This window comes from Mobula hypostoma, chromosome 14 (assembly GCF_963921235.1).
Source record: "Mobula hypostoma chromosome 14, sMobHyp1.1, whole genome shotgun sequence".
NCBI lineage: Eukaryota > Metazoa > Chordata > Chondrichthyes > Myliobatiformes > Myliobatidae > Mobula > Mobula hypostoma.
Genome location: NC_086110.1, coordinates 38,262,381 through 38,283,300, shown reverse-complemented (window position 1 = coordinate 38,283,300; position 20,920 = coordinate 38,262,381). Strand labels below are relative to the sequence as shown.

The 20,920-nt window shown below is 39.3% G+C and overlaps 1 protein-coding gene across 6 annotated transcripts in view; it reads right to left on the bottom strand.

The window, feature by feature from the left end:
* Window positions 1-19,934, bottom strand: part of znf536 (zinc finger protein 536) — a 508,286-nt gene extending 488,352 nt beyond the window's left edge. For 4 of the 6 annotated variants that reach the window (XM_063066962.1, XM_063066965.1, XM_063066968.1 and 1 more), the window contains exons 1-2: window positions 19,149-19,270; window positions 6,789-6,904 (exon numbers count right to left, since the gene is read on the bottom strand). The gene's annotated coding sequence lies outside the window, so the exon portion shown is untranslated. Of the gene's footprint in view, window positions 1-6,788; window positions 6,905-17,327; window positions 17,422-19,148; window positions 19,271-19,843 lie in introns of those variants that run through there. The other 2 variants (XM_063066964.1, XM_063066963.1) reach the window with 2 other exon arrangements.
* Between the last annotated feature and the right edge of the window lie 986 nt (window positions 19,935-20,920).

The window sequence follows — 20,920 nt, the reverse complement described above, 5'->3', positions numbered from 1 at the left end:
AGCCAATGATATTCTATCCTTCTAGCAAAAAAATTCTTGGCACCTCTAATCTCAATGTAGACTTTCCACTGATATAACCAATAATAACTTCACTGAAACACACACTTAGAAAAATCATATCTATGCATAATACTGGACATGAGAAGGATATAATAACTAACAAAATCCTATCAGTGAAGCAATTCCAATATTTATCATCTTTTCTATGTAAATTCACCTGACAGTGTGTGAGTGAACTAAAGGGGTATTGCTTGGTTCCCTGTACCATTTATCATGCAAGATTCTACACCAGGTGCCGTGTTCATTTCATTCCATTTCCAAACATCACATCCCAAAACAAACGATCAGATCTTTTGTTTACATAAACACAAGAGATTCTGCAGAAGCTGAAAATCCAAAGTAACGCGCACAAAATGCTGGAGGAACTCAGCAGGTTAGGCAGCATCCATGGAAATGAACAAAAAGTCAACATTTCGAGCCGAAACGCTTCCTCAAGACTGGAAAGGAAGGGGGAAGTCATGGGGGGAGGGGAAGAGGGATAGCTAGAAGGTGATTGGTGAAACCAGGTGAGTGGGAAAGGTAAAGGGCTGGAGATGAAGGTATCCGATAGGAGAGAAAAGTGGACCATAGGACAAAGGGAAGGTGGAAGGGATCAGGGGAGGTGAAAAGCAGGTGAGAAGAGGTAAGAGGACAGAGTGAGGAACAGAAGAAGAGGGGAGGGTAATTTTTTTACTGGAAGGAGAAGTACAAAGTGTAGATATTCATCTCCGGTTGGAGACTACTGAGATAAAATATGAGGTGTTGCTCCTCCACCTTGAGGACGGCCTCATCGTGTCACAAGAGTCATGGACCGACATGTCAGAATGGAAATGGGAATAGAAATTAAAATGTTGGGACACTGGAAGTTCTGCTTTTGGCAGATGGACCCGATTTGCTCAACAAAATGGTCCCCCAGTTTGCAACCTGTCTCACAAATGTAGAGGAGACCACATTGGGAACACTGAATACAACAGACAACCCCAGCAGATTCACAGGTGAACTGTTACCTCACCTGAAAGGACTGTTTGGAGTCCTGAATGGATGAGGGAGAAGGAGTTGAATGGGCAGGTGTAATACTTTGGCCGCTTGCAGGGAAAAGTGCCTGGAGGGAGACTGGTAGGGAGGAATGAATGGACAAGGAAATCACGAAGGGAGTGATCCCTACGGAAAGCAGAGAGCGGGGGGAAAGGTAAAGATGTATTTGGTAGTGGGTTCGCTTTCGAGGTGGTGGGAGTATAGGAGTAGATGGGCTGGCTACATCACAGCTGTTTTGGAAACACCAATGCCCTTGAATGGAAAGTCTTACATACAGATACAGCCTAGTCCATCTTGACTGAATCCCTTCCCACTATGAGCACATCTGCACGAAACATTGCTACAGGAAAGCAGCATCAATCATCAGGGAGTCCCTCCAGCACGTCATGCTCTCTTCCAGCTGCTGCTGCCATCAGAAGGAAAGAAAAGGAGCCTCAGGAGTCATGCCACCAGGTTTAGGAACAGTTATTCAGGCTCATCAGGCTCTTGAACCAAAGGGGGCAACTTCACTCAATTTCACTTGCCTCCTCATTGAAATGTTCCCACTACCTATGGACTCACTTTCAAGGACTCTTCGACTCATTTTCTTGATATTTATTGTTTATTTATTTATTATTGTTATATCTTTCTTTTTATATTTGCATAGTTTGTTGTCTTTTACACACTGGTTGAACACCCAAGTTGGTGATGAATTTCACTGATTCTTTTCTGGTTATTATTCCATTATGGATTTATTAAGTATGCCCACAAGAAAATTAACCTCTGGGTTGTATATGGTGACATAGATGTACTTTGATATTAGATTTACTTTGAACTTTGAAGTTGCGGAGGATGATGTGTTGGATGGGATGCTCATGGCATGCTAGGTCAGGGCAAGAGGGACTCTATCACTGTTAAGGTGGCGGGAAGATGGGCTGAGCGCTAAGATCTAGGAAATGTTGCGGGTGAGGGCAGCATCAACGGTGGATGAAGGGAAACCCTTTAAGAAGGTGGATATATCCTAGGAACAGATGCGGTGGAGATGAAGGAACTGAGAAAAGGGAATAGCATTTTTACAGCACACAGTGTGAGATCTTTCATTTGTTCACTATTTTATGAAACATTACGGTATGTTAATCATGTCTGCCAATATAACTACAACAATCACACTTCAAAAGCAATTCTTTGGTTTGTAGTATTTTCTTCTTTTAAGTACATGATAAATGCAAATATGTCCTACTTGCTAAGAAAGTTAAAGACCAAAATAAGAGCTTCTATTATCAGAGTATCTGTTCTGATAAGTGGGCAATGCTGCAGAATGCATATGACTTCAAACAAGACCATCTTTAATGTATAAGTGTTAATCCTTGATGATACCAAACCTTCTGCAAGATTTTGCTATTGAAAATTCATCAAAACTATATTTTTCCAACAGCTCATGCAAGCAATAATTTGTTTTCATGTCATTTTAAATGTTCTCACCAGCATAAGTCTCTAACAAGTATACCGATCTCATATCTTCTGACAATGCCAAGTATCATATCTCCAGGCATGTACACCACCATCACAACCACTGACAGGTATGCCATTATCACATTGCCAGACAAGCATACTGTATTTCACCCATGACAGATATACCAGATTCCTGATAATATCCTGGTTTTAAATTTCCTGACAAATATACCAGCATCAAATCATCAGAGACGTATATTCTTATCAATCTCAAAACAGGTAATAGCAATATTACACCTCCTGTAAAATATATCAGTAACACATCCCTTGACAGGAACATTATTATGAAATTTTCCAGGAAGTATAACAAAATCTGATTCCTGACAAGTAAACCATTACTGCATCTCCCAATCAGCGTACCACTCGAGTACCATGTTTCCTAGCCAATATTATATTTCCCAACCAACTTTACGTTGTCCTATCATTATATCAATATCACATCCCCCAATCAGCATCACAGTATCACATTTCTCAACCATTATTCCAGTATCACAACCCTCAACCAGTGTCATATTTCTGAACTGTCAGTCCAATGTTATATCTTCCAACCAGTAGCACATCTCCCAACCAGTATACCAGGCCCACATTTCTCAACCAATATACCAGTTTCATATTTCCCAGCTGGTACACCCTTCCAGTAGACCTGGTGAATATTAAATGCAGAACAAGCATACCACTTCAGAATCGCATTTCCCAAGCTATGTACCAGCATCAGATTGCCTGGAAATAAGTTGTCTGAATTACTTATTTTATTCCAGGCAAATATTACAACATAGTTTGAGAAGACTTTTGGTACTGGCCCACAAAATGACAGAATAGTTAACAAACAGTTGTTTACACATGCAAATTGCCCACCATAACATTTTAGAAACTGGTTTCAGAAAGCAGATGAAAAGTTAACTGTTTCGCTTCTTAAAATACTAAGATAACGCTACCAGCAAGAGAAAATCTGCAGACGCTGGAAATCTAAGCAATACACACAAAATGCTGGAGGAACTCAGCAGGCCAGGCAGCATCTATGGAAAAGAGTACAGTCGACATTTTGGGCCGAGGCCCTTCTTCAGGACCAGAAAGAAAGGGGGAAGATGCCAGAATAAGAAGGCTGGGGGGTGGGAGAGGGAAAGAGTACAAGTTAGAAGGTTTGTGGGGGAGGAGGAAAGGAAGTAAGAAACTGGGAAATGATAGGTGGAAAAGGTAAAGGGGCTGGAGAGAAGGAATCTAATAGGACCAGAGGGAAAATGGAAGATGGAGGGGCACCAGGTGGAGGCGAGAAGCAGGTAAGGGGGGGGGGCAGCGTGGAAAAATGAAGAAGAGGGAAGAGGGAGAAGTAGGAAAAAAAAACCTGAAGCTGGAGAAATCCATGTCCATGCAACCAGGCTGGAGGCCACCCAGATGCAGCACAATGTGTTAATCCTCCACACCAAGAGTGGCCTCATCGTGGCAGAAGAGGAGGGCATGGGCAGACTTTACACTTCGGTTACTGTGAATCAGGATGAACTCAGCTGTCCTACACATGCAAAATGCTGGAGGAACTCAGCAAGTCAAGCAGCATCTATGGAGGGAATAAACAGTCAATATTTCAGACCAAGACCCTTCATTAGGAAGGGTTTCAATCCCGATGAAGAGTGCCGGGCCAAAATATCAATTGTTTATTTCCCTCTATAGAATCGGCCTGAGTTACTGAGTTCCTCCAGCATGTTCTGTGTATTGCTCAAGACTTCCAGCATCTGCAGAATCTCTTATGTTCAGGTTTCAATCACTGTGTTGCAGGTACACACGGGCTCAATATTCTCCAGTGTGACTAATTATACAGGAAAGTTACATAAATGGAGCATGGGTCAGGGCTGCGGAAATCTGTTATCATCAACTCAGCCAGAACTAACCAGGACTTCAGAAACCTTTCCTTGGTGAAATAAATCTTCTTTTTCAGGATCATTAATTGATTATTTTATGAAACAAAAGGATAAAGAAGTGATTTCAATAAATTACAGTTCAAAATACTAGCTGCACAAAGGAGCAGACATTCACTTACAATTAGTACAACAGCTTACTAAGCAGCCCGAATGTCAAACAGGAGTTACTTTTTTTCCTTTACTGCATCACTGTTTATTGTTTATTAAATTACTCAGAACCATATTTTATACTAAAATAATTGCATTATTAGTTGTAAATAATAACAAATACACTATCACCAGTACCAAATAACTACATACCTCAGAGCAAAAATACTTCAGTTGCAGAGAATTATTGACCTTCAATTAATTTTGGTGCATATTCTTCGTAGAGTGCAAAATACATACTTTTTTTGTTATCATCAAGGTCTTTTTTATGATTACTTTAAATTTATTGTCGTATTTTTACAGGTTAATCCAATTACCCAAAAAGGCCAGTCTAACTTGATCTTGCGGTCTCAAAATAATTAAAAGCGACAAATGCACATGCAATGATCTAAAATGAAAAGGTATTGCCAATATAAAAGCTATAACACATTCTCTATTGAACCGGTAATGAACCCAGTCATTCTTTCCTATATTCAAGTATATAACAGCACAACTATTCCATATTTAAAAAATTGTAATTGTTCATCCTTAGATCCCATGATTATCATTTCTTACAGTTTTCTTCAAAAATATTCAACACTTTGTAGGTCACTTGCCAAATGTGACCATTTTGCAGCTAATCAGGGGTATTTGTTTCTCTTTCAATACAAATGATGATGACACTTTCTTGATCATCAAGAGACTATGAGCGTCAATACATGAGCAAACTGTATTGCACCAGTTTTTATTTGTTCTACGCAAGATGGAAGATTTTTCTAACATATAGTTTTTCAATGCTATTCAGGTAAAATACTGAAGATAATTGCTCAGCTAAAGTAAATAGGATCCACTGTAGGCAGTCTGAAATCTTCTGAAACGGAGTCAATTGATTCAGTAGCCAAACCTCTCAAATCTGCATTCATATTCACAGATAGTTGCATTAATCTGATATCAACTTACCTTTAGTATTTTCAATCATATACCAACAGTAAGTGTTAACTTTTCTGAATCAGGTCTTAATAGATATAAATTAAATACAAATTATTTTACTGAATAAGTAGTGCAAAGATTAACTGCCTAATCAGTTTGAATAAGTGAAAACATTCAAATAGCAGAGATCTAATATTTTAGACCACCAAACACATTTGGTCCATGTGTACATTTCAGTAGAACAGAGTTGTAAATCTTACTTTTGCAAGTTTACACGTGTTTAAACTAAGGCCTTATATACAGTTCTGAATATTGGGCAATGCTGGCTTGCCTTTAAAGTAATTGTATTTCCAAATCTTTAAGCAGATTTATTGTGAGTTCCTTTAAAAGAGTTGTAACGTTTTCGACTGAGAAACTTCTTCAATACATTGAAAATATTTTTTGAGCTCCAGAACTGAATCTCTTGCAGTGATATTCTTTTCAAGTGTATGTGTCAAAACAAGCATAGAGCACAAAGAACAGTCAATATTCAGCACAACCTCAGTTCTCTCATACTAGTGTCGGCAGATGAAACTTGAAAGACAGAGCCATTTATCCTCATTTTATGTACCAAAATGGAATAGTACAGTCACCTGGTAAAATTCAAGTCTAGACATTCACCTCACTAATATGTTCACAGGTTTAAATTCTCTAGCAAGCTGATGTTACACTCTGCCAGCTGTGCTTACATTGTACACTTTACTCTGGTGAATTGGACTCAGCCACCACTCCAGGGTAAAAAAAATTCAACACTTTTGGCAGTGGTGTCACTTGTGTTTAAATCCAGGGTCGTTGACCTCTGAATAATGACCAGACTTATGCTGCCTCTTCAACAAAGTAATTGCTTTCTCTGAAATTGTAAATTGCAAGAAGACTTCAGATAAGCGTTGCACATCAGGATTAACAAATTTCGGAGAAAGTCTGTGCCTCCCTCCTCAGAATTCAAATTAAGATCTCTTGAAGCATAGAGGTCAAATTGCATACTTTACTATCTTTCATGTGATCAGAATGATAGATTTTTTTAAAAACTGAAAGGCAAACCTCATATCAGAGAGGAAAAGTAACATACCAGTGAACATCAAAAATCTCAACCCTCTCCATATTTGCATATTATCTTCAGTAAAGAATTCTTTTAAACATTCATTTGATCAGAAATATTCTATAATAGATTCAATATTAAATGTGTAAGTGATAAATAGGCACCAGTCATCTCACCAATTATATGTCTTGCAAGACGATCAGAGAGGAGCTCTGGCAATGATCATACCAATGTTCAAATCCCAGACCTTTGCATCCCCTCAAATCAATGATGATCTGTCATAGCAAGTAACCTGCAATAGAAAATAAGAAGAAAAAATAGGGGAAAGTATATCAAAACAATGTTGTACATACTTCAATAGCTCAGTCCAATGACTAGGAACAATGTTGTGCCAATGAGGATGCTTAGATTTTATTGAATTCATTATTTAATTTTAAAATGTTTCAGTTGTCACAATATATCATAGCATGTAATTGCAGGGTAATTTTGTGTGTCCATGCAGGAGCCAAAAAGAAAAAAAAAATCACATGTGCATATTTAAAACCATGGTCTGCTGCTTGCACTCCTCCCTTTGAGTTAAGAGAGAGAAACATAAGCAGCAGACTGACTCGTTCAAGATCTATTCCAAATTGAGCACATAATCTGACTGACAGCAGAACCAAGGAAGGGTAGTAGAGTCAGCAATGCTGCTTTTTGGTTGAGATGCTAAACTGAAACCCTACCTACCTATGCAGCTGGAGGTAAAAAAAAATCCATTTGCACTATGTGAAGAAAGCAAGTACTGTACATCTCTTGGTGTCCTGGCAAATATTCATACCTCAACCAAAAACAGTTTAATTAGTCATTCATCTCATTTGCATTTTGGGGGACGTTGTTGGACACAAATTGACCAGCATTGCCACCCACAAAACAAAAGGAATACTACTTTAGAAAGGATCCATTCCATGGGAAATGCTTTGGAGTGTACCAAGGCTTGACAGATACCGAAGTATATCTAACAATGTTTTGTAGACCATGGGTTATTTTTTAATTGCATGTATTTCAAAATATACATAAACCTTCACAGGAGTACAAAATGCTTAACATTTGGAAAGCTATATATATATCAAAAAGCACTGAAAGCATAGATATCTTGTAATAAATACAAGTGTTGAAATTCTCATCGCTCTGAATAATTTCTGCCAAATTGACACATTTTTAAATGTTGGCATATGCCAGAAAGCAGGAACCATTGCAAAGAGTTAGTACTTCCTAAATATTTGATTGTTTCATTTGAAATCCATTAACCTTAATTCTTTGATGACAGTTCATCCTATTCTAGCTGCCCATCCACTCATCATCTCAGCCTGAGTTGGACCATTCAAACTCTGAACAACCCATTTAGTTATGACCTGTCCTTTCAACATATCACTGCTACCACAAGGATTTCTCGTCTCCACCTTTGCATCATGATACACCTCCACCATCACCTCAAACAGTATTCCATGGAATAACTTTTATATTACATTTCAACACTCACATGACCAGTCTTCAATCTTTAATCCCATTAACTTGAGCTCGATTAAAATCCTATTTCCTTTATCTTAACCCAAATCAAGTTCCATTCAACAACTTAAAATTCACATATTAAAATCGCTCACTGTGTTCTCTCCTCCCTGACTCTGTAACCTCATCAACAAATACCTTTCCATAGGTCTAACATTCCTTGAAGTCTGAGACCTATGTCACCATCATTCACATCCCTCACTACTGAGGACTATACCTCAGGCACACTCGATCTATCTGACACCCTGCCTCTCTCTCTCTCTCCATACACTTCTGCATGGCACTTGTTTCATAATGCGTTCTTTGGCATGGTATGAATCTAAGAACATCATATAAGAATATAAAAAGCTAGAGCAGGCCAAGTGAATCTTTATCTTTCCTCCAACATTCAATAGGTTCATGGCAGATATTTTATTTCAACCCTATTTTCCTTCAATCACCCTCTATCCCTTATAGAAATCTACTGTTTCTTGTCTTGAACTGTCTTGTGACTGAATCACCGCAGAACTCCCAAATGGAGGATGACTCCATCCCGAATTTTCTTCTTAGCTCCATCCTGAATCAATGGCACTTAATTGAGACTCTGACCCCTTGTCTGTGTTGAAATGTAAAGTTATCCACTTTGACAGAAAAGTGAAGTTTTTTTTTAATGGTGACAGATTCATTGGGGTTGACGTTCAGTGGCTAGAAGTATCTGGGTATCAGTTAAACTTGATGTACAGGTATAGCAGGCAATTGAGGCAGCAAACAGTACATCATACTTCTTCCACATCACCCCTTCCAGGTAAAGCTGAGATTTACGTGCACCTCTTCAACCTTGGTGTTTGCATTCAGCACACTCGATGTGGCCCTCTCTGCATTGCCATTACCAGACACTAAATAGAGAAACTGCTTTGCCTGACACCTGAGCTCAGTCCTCCATGGCCAACTGGAACTCTAGGTTATAAGCTATTTCAACTCCCCTGCCCATCCCAGCTCTTGGTCTCCTCGGTCGTCAGGGTGAAGCCAAATGCAAACTAGAGGAGCAGTGTCATTGATTCTGGCGGGGCAGTCTGCACTCTAGTAGTACGAACATTGAATTCTCCAATATTAGATAACCCGCGCCCCCTCTTTTCTGCTGGATGTACCCAGCTCCAACCTCACTCTCCACTCTCAGACTCTTTTTCTTTCCCCTTCCCCACCTGTTCTGCCTAGTACTTGCTCACCTTGCCCACTCAGTGCCCCTTCCCCTCTCCTTCCTTCACCGTTCCCTTTTTACTTTGCCAACCATCTCTCTTCATACACCACCTTCCTTTTTTAGCAGCACACACAAAATGTTGGGAGTCCTGATGAAGGGTCCTAAAACACCGACTGTTGACTCTTTTCCATGCTGCCTGACCTGTTGAGTTCCTCCAGCATTTTGTGTGTGTTGCTCTGGATCTCCAGCTTCTGCAGATTTTCTCTTGTTTGTGACCTTTTTTTATCAGATTCCCTTTGTTGCTTCCACAATCAGTTCCCAATCTCTGGCACTGTCACTCCCACCTGGACCCATCTGCGCATTGACTCCTGGCTCCACCAATCACTCCCCAGCTTCTGCCTCACCCCTCCTCGCTTCATTGTACTTCACCTCTCCTTCTCACCTCTTCATACCTGCTAGTCCTGCTGCAGTGTCCCAGCACAAAACAGCCACGAAACTTTTGCCTTTACAGGTGCTGCCTGAGCCAATGAGTTCTTCCAGTAGTTTGTTTTTGCTGGTGTGCCAGACTTCATTAGAAGAAGATTCAGGAGCAAGAGTAAAGATGTGTTATTGCAATAAAGTTGGCACCTGGAAAGGCTATGGAGGTTATTCACCAGGATGTTGCATGGGATGGAGAGTTTCACTTGCAGCTCAGGAGAGACTGGCTTTGTTTTATTTGGGTGGAGAATACTCAGGGGGGCGGGGGGAGGGTTGGGTGTGAAACTGATGGGTATACAAAATTGTGAAAAGCAGAGATAGAGGAGATGGTAGAAAACTGGTCCCACAACAATGGGATCTAAACTAGAGGGCATAGATTAGGGCAAGGGGTTTGAATTTTAGAGGGGCTATGAGGAAAATCTCTTCCACTAGAATGTGGTTGGATTCTAGAATGCACTCTGTGAAGTACACTCAGAATATTTAAGAAATATTTGGAGGAGCACTTCAACTGCCAACAAATAGAAGGCCATAGTCCATTGAAGTTTAGAAGTTCAAGTGTTGGTGAATTGGATTAATATAGGTAGACACTTGAGGGTCAACATGGCCAAAGTTCCTGTTTCTGAGCTCTATGAGTCAATGATTCCATTACTCTACTTAGGATAATTGGTCTGTAGTTCCCAAAATTCTATTTTGCTCCTTTCTTAAATAGTGAAGCTACAATTTTCATCTTCCACTCTGTAGGAACTGTTCTAGAATCTACAGAATTTTATATCCACTATCTCCAAAGCCATCTTTTGAAAAAGATTGGGATGTTGGCTGTTAGGTCCTAGGGAATTTTAAATTTTTGTCCCTTTTATAATTTCTCCAGTACTTTTACCTCAATAAAGCTAATTTCTTTATGCTCCGCAATCATCCTTGGCCCTTTGGACTCCACTATATCTGAGCAATTTTCTGTGTCTTCTTTCATGAAGACAGACACAAAAAATGTGTTACATTTTTCTCACCACCTCATTTTTATGACTAGGCCTGTAAGGTAAGATAAATGTATTAACTTGTGCCTCAAAAGATTCTGCAGATGCTGGAAATCTTGAGCAACACACATAGAATGCTTAAGCAATTCAACAGGTCAGGCAGCCTTGACGGGAATAAATAGCCAATGCTTCGGGCTGAGACCCTTCATATTCCAGCTCTGATGAAGGGTCTTGGCCCGGAACGTCAACAGTTTATTCTCCTTCATAGATGCTGCATGACCTAACAAGTTCCTCCAACATTTTTTGTGTGTTGCTTAACTTAGGCCACTTTCTTTTACACAAATATAGAAACTTCTAGATTACTTTCTTATTATCATGTTACTAGATAACTCTCTTATTGTACTCCCACTTATGCTGATTGCCCCTGGCTGAATTCTTGAGATTTATCTAATCATCAGGCTTACTGGTTGTTTGGCAACATTAAGTTTTTTTTGGATATTTGACCATAATGAGAGGGAATAGATGAGCCATGCTTAGGTGGTGGAGCAGACTCAATGGGCCGAATAGCCTACTGCCACTCCTATGTACTGTGGTCTTTTCCTATTTGTTCCATAAAGGGTCAAAAGTTTATTGTACTTGCTTCTGTTCAATTAATTGTTACTCTGAAGCATCTTCGGTATTTTCCTATATTCTATATTGCTCACACCTATTCTCTGATGCAGAGGTGAATTTTCCTACAGTACAACTCTGCATACGATTGCAAAAAGCTTCTCCTCAGCCTTCGTTCATGCTGCAATGGACCAGTTTCTGATGCTAAGTATCACAACATCCGGAGAAACACCAAAGGAAATTTGCTGCAGCTAACTCTGGAAAACCCTTGGAAAATTTAACAATTTAGTTTGATTACTTTGATTATCAACTAATCAAGGTTTATGTGTTGTGAACTGATGACATTAACACTAGGTCATTAATGCAAAACCAAAAATGACGTTCATGTATTTTATTCAAACTATTTGATAATACCTGTGTTATGTTTATATTGGTAAGAAGTATATAGATGGAAGCTGATATCCAACTGAATCCATTATTTTCCTTTTTTTATTGGTTCTTCAGAAATAAAAGCATTGTTCAAGTTTTATTTTACCAATGTAGTAAACAGATCACACACACGTCATATATGACTCTTTATTACGGTTATATAAGAAAAAAGTCTGTAACTTCTTCTTCCTGTGTATATGCACCTGCTCCTGCTTAAAGCAGACGGGAAACATTTTAAAATGTGGCAGAGTGATCAACTTCACCAAGCTGACAAAGAATGAGCAAGGGAAAATTTTTCAGGAATAATGGAAAACTGAGCCTTACAAGAAGGCTAACAAAGAACAGAATCAAGTACGTTTTACTTGAATGAGCAGTATGACTACAGTAAGGGTCAACAACTAAATGAAATTACTTGAAGAACTAAGAATGATGAAAGGCAGGAGGAGTTTTACCCTGGAGAAAAAAGACTTACATTTACTTATTTTACTGGCTTCCCATATTTTATTTCATTTCATCACTTATTAACTATTAAGTTATGTTGTTTCAGATAAAAAGATTGGTACTCGAGGCTGAGAATTTCAGTATGTTTGCTCCCAATTCTATCTATTCCCAAACGTTGTGTGGAGCTTGTAGTGCTGAGTATTTCTTGGTCCAGTCACTTCAACCAGCACAATACACCCAAGAAAAGTACAACTTAGCTGAAAACTAAGCAAGCTTGGAATTCCAGCTAAGTACTTGATCGAGAAGATATTAGAATTGGTGCAGAAGAGAATAAACGAACAATGAGTTCCAATGCTGACAGACCAACAGAAGGTTAAGCTCACACACAAAAAGTAAGTGCATGATTTATCTTCACAGGAACATTTGGGCATTGTGTTTGTATCCATATAATTACAGATGGGAATTACTGATCTATAAACATGTGAAATCTATACAGTATAACATTTACCATCTTTTGTAGAGTTCCTTACATTGTATAATGCAAATACAGCATTTTCTTAAAACTTGAAATTAATAATGTTTTAATAAAACAAAAATAAAATAATTTAATCGTGAAATGTTATCTTCCCAAAATTGACAGTTTATATTCATTTTCAGGTGTTTGTAAAATTTATCAAATGAACCCCTATTTAAAACAGCCTACATACAGTATATTTCAAACATTCTCACTTCCAATGCAGAATTAGTAATTCGGAGTAAAATTATATATATTTCTAACTATTTCACACTCCAGCAAAATAACATTTATTGTATATTCTACCTCCCCAACTAATGTTAATCAGTCTTCTACAATTGGCAAGTATGCACTGTGGACTTGTATCTACCAGGAAAAAGATTAATATCTTAGTCATTTTACACACTTATCTAACAAAACTAAGGAAATTTTACCTTTTCAATTGGCTTCAAAATCCATGGTCATTAAATACTACTCCATTAATGTCTCTGCCCTGCATCCTTCAGAATACCATGATACAATTGCAAAAGTACCAAGGTAATATTGGGCTTGAAGATATGCATTTGTTACAGCATCTTAAGCATGTTTTATTTGTACAACAATTACCACAGAATATTCAGTGGCAATTAACAGCTGAGAGTTGGTGGGTTTATTGCTTGCACTTTATTGCTGAGCATACAAAGGATAGGATTCATACAATTGTCCTCATCTCATAACATATTATTTTCAGTCATGCTTTAAATGTAGTTATGTTACAAAAAAAAACTGCAATTAATCACGTGGCAGAAATGTTGAACTGTGTAAGTTGAGGCATGAAATATTCCAGGAAACACATCTAGAAGATTACTTTTTCCACAAAGCAAAAAGATAAGGTAGTGTGTTCAATTTGTTGTGGCATTCATCTCAATCTTAAAAGACAGACATTATCTTGTGTTATTATGTCAACCTATATAAGAAAACATATATAAGCCATTTGGGAGTTTTCTATAGTGACTGGATATCACAGTTATAAATAGCTGAATGCAAGTTAAAAGATCAAATTGATAATCATTTCAATCTTCCCAACTTCTGCCAATATAGTTTATTGATGTGCACAAACACAAGAAAATCTGCAGATGCTGGAAATCCAAAGCAACTTTGCGTGTGTTGCTTATTGATGTGCATCCTGATCTGAAATCTCTCTAGATCAATGTGGATCTGATAAGCAGAGTGATGATCAATTCACCATTGCGAAAGGGTCTGTACGTGAATGCAGGCTGGAAACCCATGAGATTACATTAGAACGATAAGCCATACACTTATAATTATGTGCAGTTTCCTTATTGCAAGATAAATCAATCAAGACATCTTTCGTATAATAATTGAGAGGGTGTTGTATCTTTAATTTTATACTTTCTTTTTATATCTAAAACTCTTGCAGGACATCACATCTAAGAAACTGCTAACAAGGAGACTTTGATCTATCATTACAGCCCTTCTACCCAGGTACGTATTTAAATTATGAATGGGCAGCTTCAAAGAGGTTCATGTGTACTTTATGTGATAATTGGTTTTCCTGGGCAAATTGTATAACCATTAAGTCACTTTGCTAAATTTCCTGATTATTTGAAATACATGACTGTTCAAAATTTCACAAAGATCATATTGTTTTTGTTATTGTTGTTTGCTGCTAAAATGGCTGGCTCCAGTGCACACTGGGTACAAGTACAATCCTTCAAAATCATCAAATTATAGCCATGCGTGCAAATCATTGATAGCTATTGCATTTCAAAAGAAATTAATGGACAAACCAGGGTCTTGCTGCTCTTCTGTGCTAAAATTCTGCGGATTAGACAGATGAAAAGACTCTGAGTGATTTATGTATTTCACGCAAAACTGCCTACCGCAAGAATATATCTCAAGACATTAATCTGATATTTAAAGTCACATAAACTATTTGTTTATGTTATTTCAGTAATTATGAAACGATATTTAATTCCAGGTCTCTGTTAGATTAGTTGGGAAAAGCTGATAAAAACATGTGATTAACTGATGACTGCATTTTCAGTGTCTCTATTAGCTGTCCTTTTTTCTATAATTTTACTTTGTTCAACCAATCTTATTAGTTTGTATTTGGTCTGCAAAAGTTCTGTTTTCTATTTAATGTTTCACCAATTCAGAATAAGTGAGAGTACATGTCAATGTGCTATGTTTATTCCAGTAGCGAGCTGTTCTGCGTGCAATAGCATTACTCTCGGGACGTTGTAAATCTGCAAAAACAGGTAATAAAAATCGCATCTTCCAGATCAAACGGACCAACTTTGCTCTGAAAGGATAGCACGTGGTATAAAAGTCCTTAAAACGGTAACAAGATGATGGGATATTTTACAGACTTGCTCTAAGAAGGAAATAATTACAAAACTCAAATATCCTATCCATGATTGAAAAATAAGGCCTGTGATAAGAATGAACTACTTTCTATACCTGGTATATATTTCAAAAACTCATCAACGCATAAAATTATGAAATGATTTCATAATTATCATTAGATAGCAGTCCATTGCTTTAAATTGATTCTGCATTGAATATTTGATTTGTTTTGTAGAAGTTGTCGGTGTATCATCCATTATCAGTTCATCAGCTGACCATTTCTTCCCTCTCCGACATCCAACACTACCAATGTATCCCATCCATCATTTCATCGCCAAAATAACTACTTTTTCAGATTCTACTGGGCCAAGCAATCGGCTTACAGCATGTTCTGCAGGACCCATTCGAAAAGTTTGTTTTTAAAGGCGAGAACTTGTGCGACGAGAATTTCAAAATTTGCCCTATTCTCTGGCAGGCTTTACCTTTAGGTGTTAAGTCATAACGGGACAAACACGCCACGAATACAAAATACATCCGGCGGTCACATGCAGCAAAGGTGCGCTTGCATCGTTTTACATTATAATTAACAAAATGCCTATTAATTCCTGAAGGAATATTTACTCAGAGTTGTTTAGTGAGTTAACTGTCTTTCATTCAATATGGAGAAACTCCACAACCATTTGAGCAGAGTTGTAATGTCGAAAACAAAGTAAGAGAATGCACCATAATCCCCAATAATATTTGATATTAAAATTGCACTTATACATAGCGTCATAGGAACACTGGAAACCAATTAAATGCTTGGGAATGTTGTGATCATGTATGGAATCTACCTTAGAAATCAAGTTTAGAAACAGGTGTTCACACAAAGTTATTTTATTATTGTGAGATCCGCGAAATGTGATTCATGAACGCAACCCGAGATGAATGAACACATCATAGATATTCGCTCATACCGTAATTTTGCAATATAGACAGCGTCCTTCACTTCTTCCTAGTTTCTTTTTGGATTTAACGAGTTAGTCGTGGATATCAAATTATCACGAAGGTCATGAGGAAAATAATATATTTATTTCACCTAAAGATTTGTCAGCTTTCCAAAGTAACTCACTTGACCGGTGGATCATGCCTTCGGGTTCCCGACCTCCCCCACACCGCGACTACCCTTTTCCAGCATAAAGATCGGGAGAGCGAGAGAGAGAGAGAAAGCTAGCGATTGTTCGAGCGACCAAGCTCCCCTCGCTGGTCGAGAGATGCTAATTCACGGGGTTTGGGTCTGTCTGGCGGTGCAATGCTATCATTATCAGGCAAATCAGCCATGCGTTTAATGGTGGAATCAGGAGACATTTGCACTCCCAGGATCACCATGACATCATATGTGAAACAGCCAAGCATTAACGCTTGTCAACTGAAGAGGTCTTAAACACTCGCCTGATGTCTCAGAAATAGATGTGCGCTTCTCTCCCACAGTCCGCGACAGCCACCAGACGTTGCCTAACTTTTCCAAAGGGCATAAAAAGCGGTGTGAGGACGCGACTAACCCACCTCTCTCGCCCCTAGAAACAAATACAAACTCCTCGGCAAAATCGGCAGTTTGATCACCCAGCTCTAGTAGTCACAGTTCTCCAGGAACTAAGCGGCGACTGTACTAAAAACCACCTAAGGAACGGTAGAAACGAGGAGGAAAGTGATGTGTTAACTAGGGCGAGAATTAAAAGAAAAGCAAAATGGTCTTTGAATAATTAAAGACGCAGGGCGTTAAACTGCTGCGCGGTCAAAAAAAAAGCTGCAGTCGGTAGTGTATTGTGACACGGTGGCTGTAAACACTGAAAGCTCAAACAGCACAGGCTGAGCAAATGAGTGTTTTTCCCCTCTGAACTGACAGCGCTCCTATTTAAGTCACCCCCCCCCCCAGCCTCAATCTCCTCCTCCCTCTCTCTCAGAAATTCCAACACACTGCCTCACCTGTAAGCAGGCGGGAAGTTATGAAAGTCGACAGAAAACCTAAAATCCCTCAGGCTATAAAAATCCCGCGATTGTACTTTAATAACCCATGAGACCAGCCTCGGAATGTAAAAGGCTTTTCACAAGCACTTCTCGTCTCTTGGAACACATGCCGCTGATATTTGACTGCAGGTCGCTCGGTTATTTGGTACACAAGGAGGGGGTGGGTGGGGAAAGTTTTGTACATAAGATGATTTACCTTAAACCATGCACGGCCCCCTCCGCATGACTTCACCTTTAGGCACGACAAGTTTCGTAAGATGTAATGTAAGAGGCTAAAGAGATGATTGTTAATACGATGATGTACAGTATGCTTCAACACAATACTGCACTGGGGGGAGATTTACAATACGACGTCAGCGTTACGTTTCAAGTCATGTCTCTTGAAATTAATTAAAACCGTGCGCAGCCGACCCTACGGCGGGGATCGGCCCGGAGAAAGCGACCCCTTTTCCCTCGTGGCTGGGAGCAGTTAAGACATTCAGAAGGAGAGGGCTTTGAAAGGGTGGTGTCTGAGACTTTACGAAGGGCCCCGGGGGGATACAAGGCGAGATCTCTGTTGAAATTCCGTGCACTCTATCATGCGCATTTGTACAGAAGTAGCACCCAGAGAGCTGACAAATCACGTATACACCCGCCACTATCCCACACACAACAGTCAAAGCCCCGCAAGAACCGTTAAACAATATAGCGAGCGCCTCTACATCCTACCCCCCCCCCCGACTTACAAAACCCAGCCTCGCAACTACTTCAAGGGAGCGGATCCGTTTTACTGCACTTGTTTAAAGACAGATACACATTGTCAATGTTAGTGTAGACAGCCGCTTGGTGCTCTCTAATGAACATAATGACGTAGGAAATAAATACACTGCATTCCCGTTATTGTTTCTCTGCCCTGTGTTGGTCCCGCTAATGTGCATGGCTGCAACAGATGGGGAGATGGATACCTGCATATTAACCGCTATTTTCATCATTCACCTGCTTAAACAGATGCTTTTCCGAAAAGTACTAACTACTAAATGACTTTGTGCAAGACCTTTCGCTGACTTGCAACTCAACTCATTTGACTTTTAAAGTGAGATGTGACACCACTAGAATGATTTTGGCCTAGGGATTAATAGACATACACGTGTAAAATGATACATCCCCCACCACCCACCTCGACCACTGCACAATTTCAAGCGTTATAAAGAAGTGTTGCCTGCGAACGATCGCTGCAAGTACGAACAGGTGTTTTCCCGCACGACCTGTCTGTGTTTTCCCCTTCAGGATGCATTCGCCGCTCTCTTGTAAAAATGCTTCCGATTTTACTATTAAATTTCAGACATCCGTACAGCTCGCCGGGAAGCTGAGGCTGGTGCCTTTCACTCAAAAGTGAGGGTCGATCCGGAGCACAAAATGGCAGGTCGCGCAGACAGTTGCCTGTCCCAAGTTTTGACACATGGCCCAGACTTGAGCCGCCCTTGATACCAGATTTGGGAAGAGCTTAAAATCAGGTGCACGGAAGGCAGATGTACCTGTGCAGCGGAGAGGGGGAGAGGAGAGCGCAGAGATTTTATAAGAGCGGCTCAACAAAGTTAAGTAGATTTTTTTTAAATGGTCAAAAGTTTGGCTAAGTGCCATTTTGCATTGTGCTTCACTCTGGAATGTTCACCACTGAAAGCGGCTGTTCATTTCCGAACTGAATTAATTCATTCCACTGAGCTATTAAGGCAGCAACATTTCTTGTTGTTGTTTAAAATTAAAATGTATCATTACCATACGCAAATTCTACAGCGCCATACAATGGCTTCTCGCTGGTTTTATTATTTTCTGTTTTTTCCCCTGACAGCCCTGCATGCAAACGTCACTGGCATGGATATTTAATTATACTGTATTTTTTAATCACGGTGGAAAAGTAGGCCCCGTTGCGCTGCATACAAAGAAACAAAAAAATAGTACAAACTGACTTTAAATTCCCGCAAACCACACATTGGGTCCCCCAAATCTCAACTCGACTCGCCGCATCCTTCCTCCTTACCTTAATTTTAAAAGCAAAGCGTTGAAGAAACTCCTGCACGTAAATGAAGCGTTGTAAAAGATTGTGTTCAATGAATAATGAAGCATGTCCACATGATTGACTTGATCATTTTCTTGCACTGAGGGGGAAATAGTGGCTCAACGTGTCACGTTTGTCCTTTAAAGATTGTGCTGCTAACTGTATCGCACGCATCCCGAGAAAGAATCTTTTATTTAATCTGCCTCTTTCGGGATAAACACGCTCATTGATACTGATCACAAAACATCACAAGACATTCCCATCTTTTAGCTTTGACTCCCCCTATCTGGTAGGTGAAATGCATTGTACCATTAAAAAGCACTCCATTGTCGTCTTGGCATAATTCACAGCAACTAGATAGGTCTTGCGGCATTTAGCTTTGATGAGCCAAAGCTCAGCCCTTGATATAATAACGTACAAAGAATGTTCTATGATCTACCATGTTTCCCCAACGTAGCCACTGCAAACATTAACACGGAACAAGGCTGATGTTGACCTTGAGCTGCTGTAAACACACTTATTAAAATCTAGGTCCTATCATTCTCCCAATACCCACTCTGATTGTCAGACTTGCTATTCAGACATAACACATCTTGCTTTTGATTACCCCTCTCGTAGCGGCAGCTGTACGGTTTTCGCTGGGCGAAAATTTATCCTTTTACAAACTAGTGTCTTACCTTTTAAAAAACACTATGAAAGTATTTTCTTGTCAAGATGCTGAGGTTAAATCCTCATGGACAGTGGGTCACAAGCATCAGTCACAGCTTCGACGCTGAGGAGAAGTAATCAGCGATAAAATGACGTTGATCTCCACTGTAACCTTGTCGCGTATTTAATGTAAATAAGCTAGTTCTTTTCGCAATCGGTGGCGTACAGACACAAATGTCTTCAACTGAGCTTTGTAGCGCTCAAAACTAACGTGATATACGAACCGTACATGAGAGTAACATTCAAAAGACTCTCAAAATTTGTTTCAAATGAACATCAAAATATAATTTTCTTAATTAATCACGTAGCTACCAAGGAAATTAGCATACGGTAATTAAACTTCGAGGGGGGAAACGTCATGGTGGGCTGCGTGGTAACGATTCTGGTTCATTTGAAAAGATCCATCTCGATTTTTCGACCAGTAAACTTCTTGGATAAACTTAAGACTCAGTTAATTGCTGGTTTACTTTCTTTCTGCTCCTTGGAGGTGAACGATAGGGAAGAAGTGATAGAAACCGCAGATTTCCCGCAGCCTGGTCGGGTTATGTTTCTATAGCACTGAATGTGATAGCAAAAGGCTGAATAATGCAATTATGGATTCAGTGTCCCTTAGTTGACAAAAAAAACTGGTGCCCTCAATAGAGGCTTTGTTGTGGGATTATATAATGATTATGCTGTAATTATGGGAAAACGTTTAGTAATATAAAAAGTATCAAAATACTCGAATGGGCATCTTGTTTTTTTAAAGCGTGTGCTTGAATGTGACATTGGTAACATGCTAAGAACAAACACGCATGATTGTGAAGGCTTGACAATGAATAAAGGCTCGTCTGATGCGCATGATTAAAGTCAATAGACAGATCATTCAAGATGTCGAATTGCACCATGTCATTCGAGCGTTCCTGCAGGTAGACCTGATTCCATCTTTGAATGATTCATATAAATTAAAATCTAAATGCAAATTTCATTTCATGTGCGTATTCAGATTCAGATCCCTATACTATTACAGAAACCGTTGACATAATCATAATTTTGCCGGAACTTCT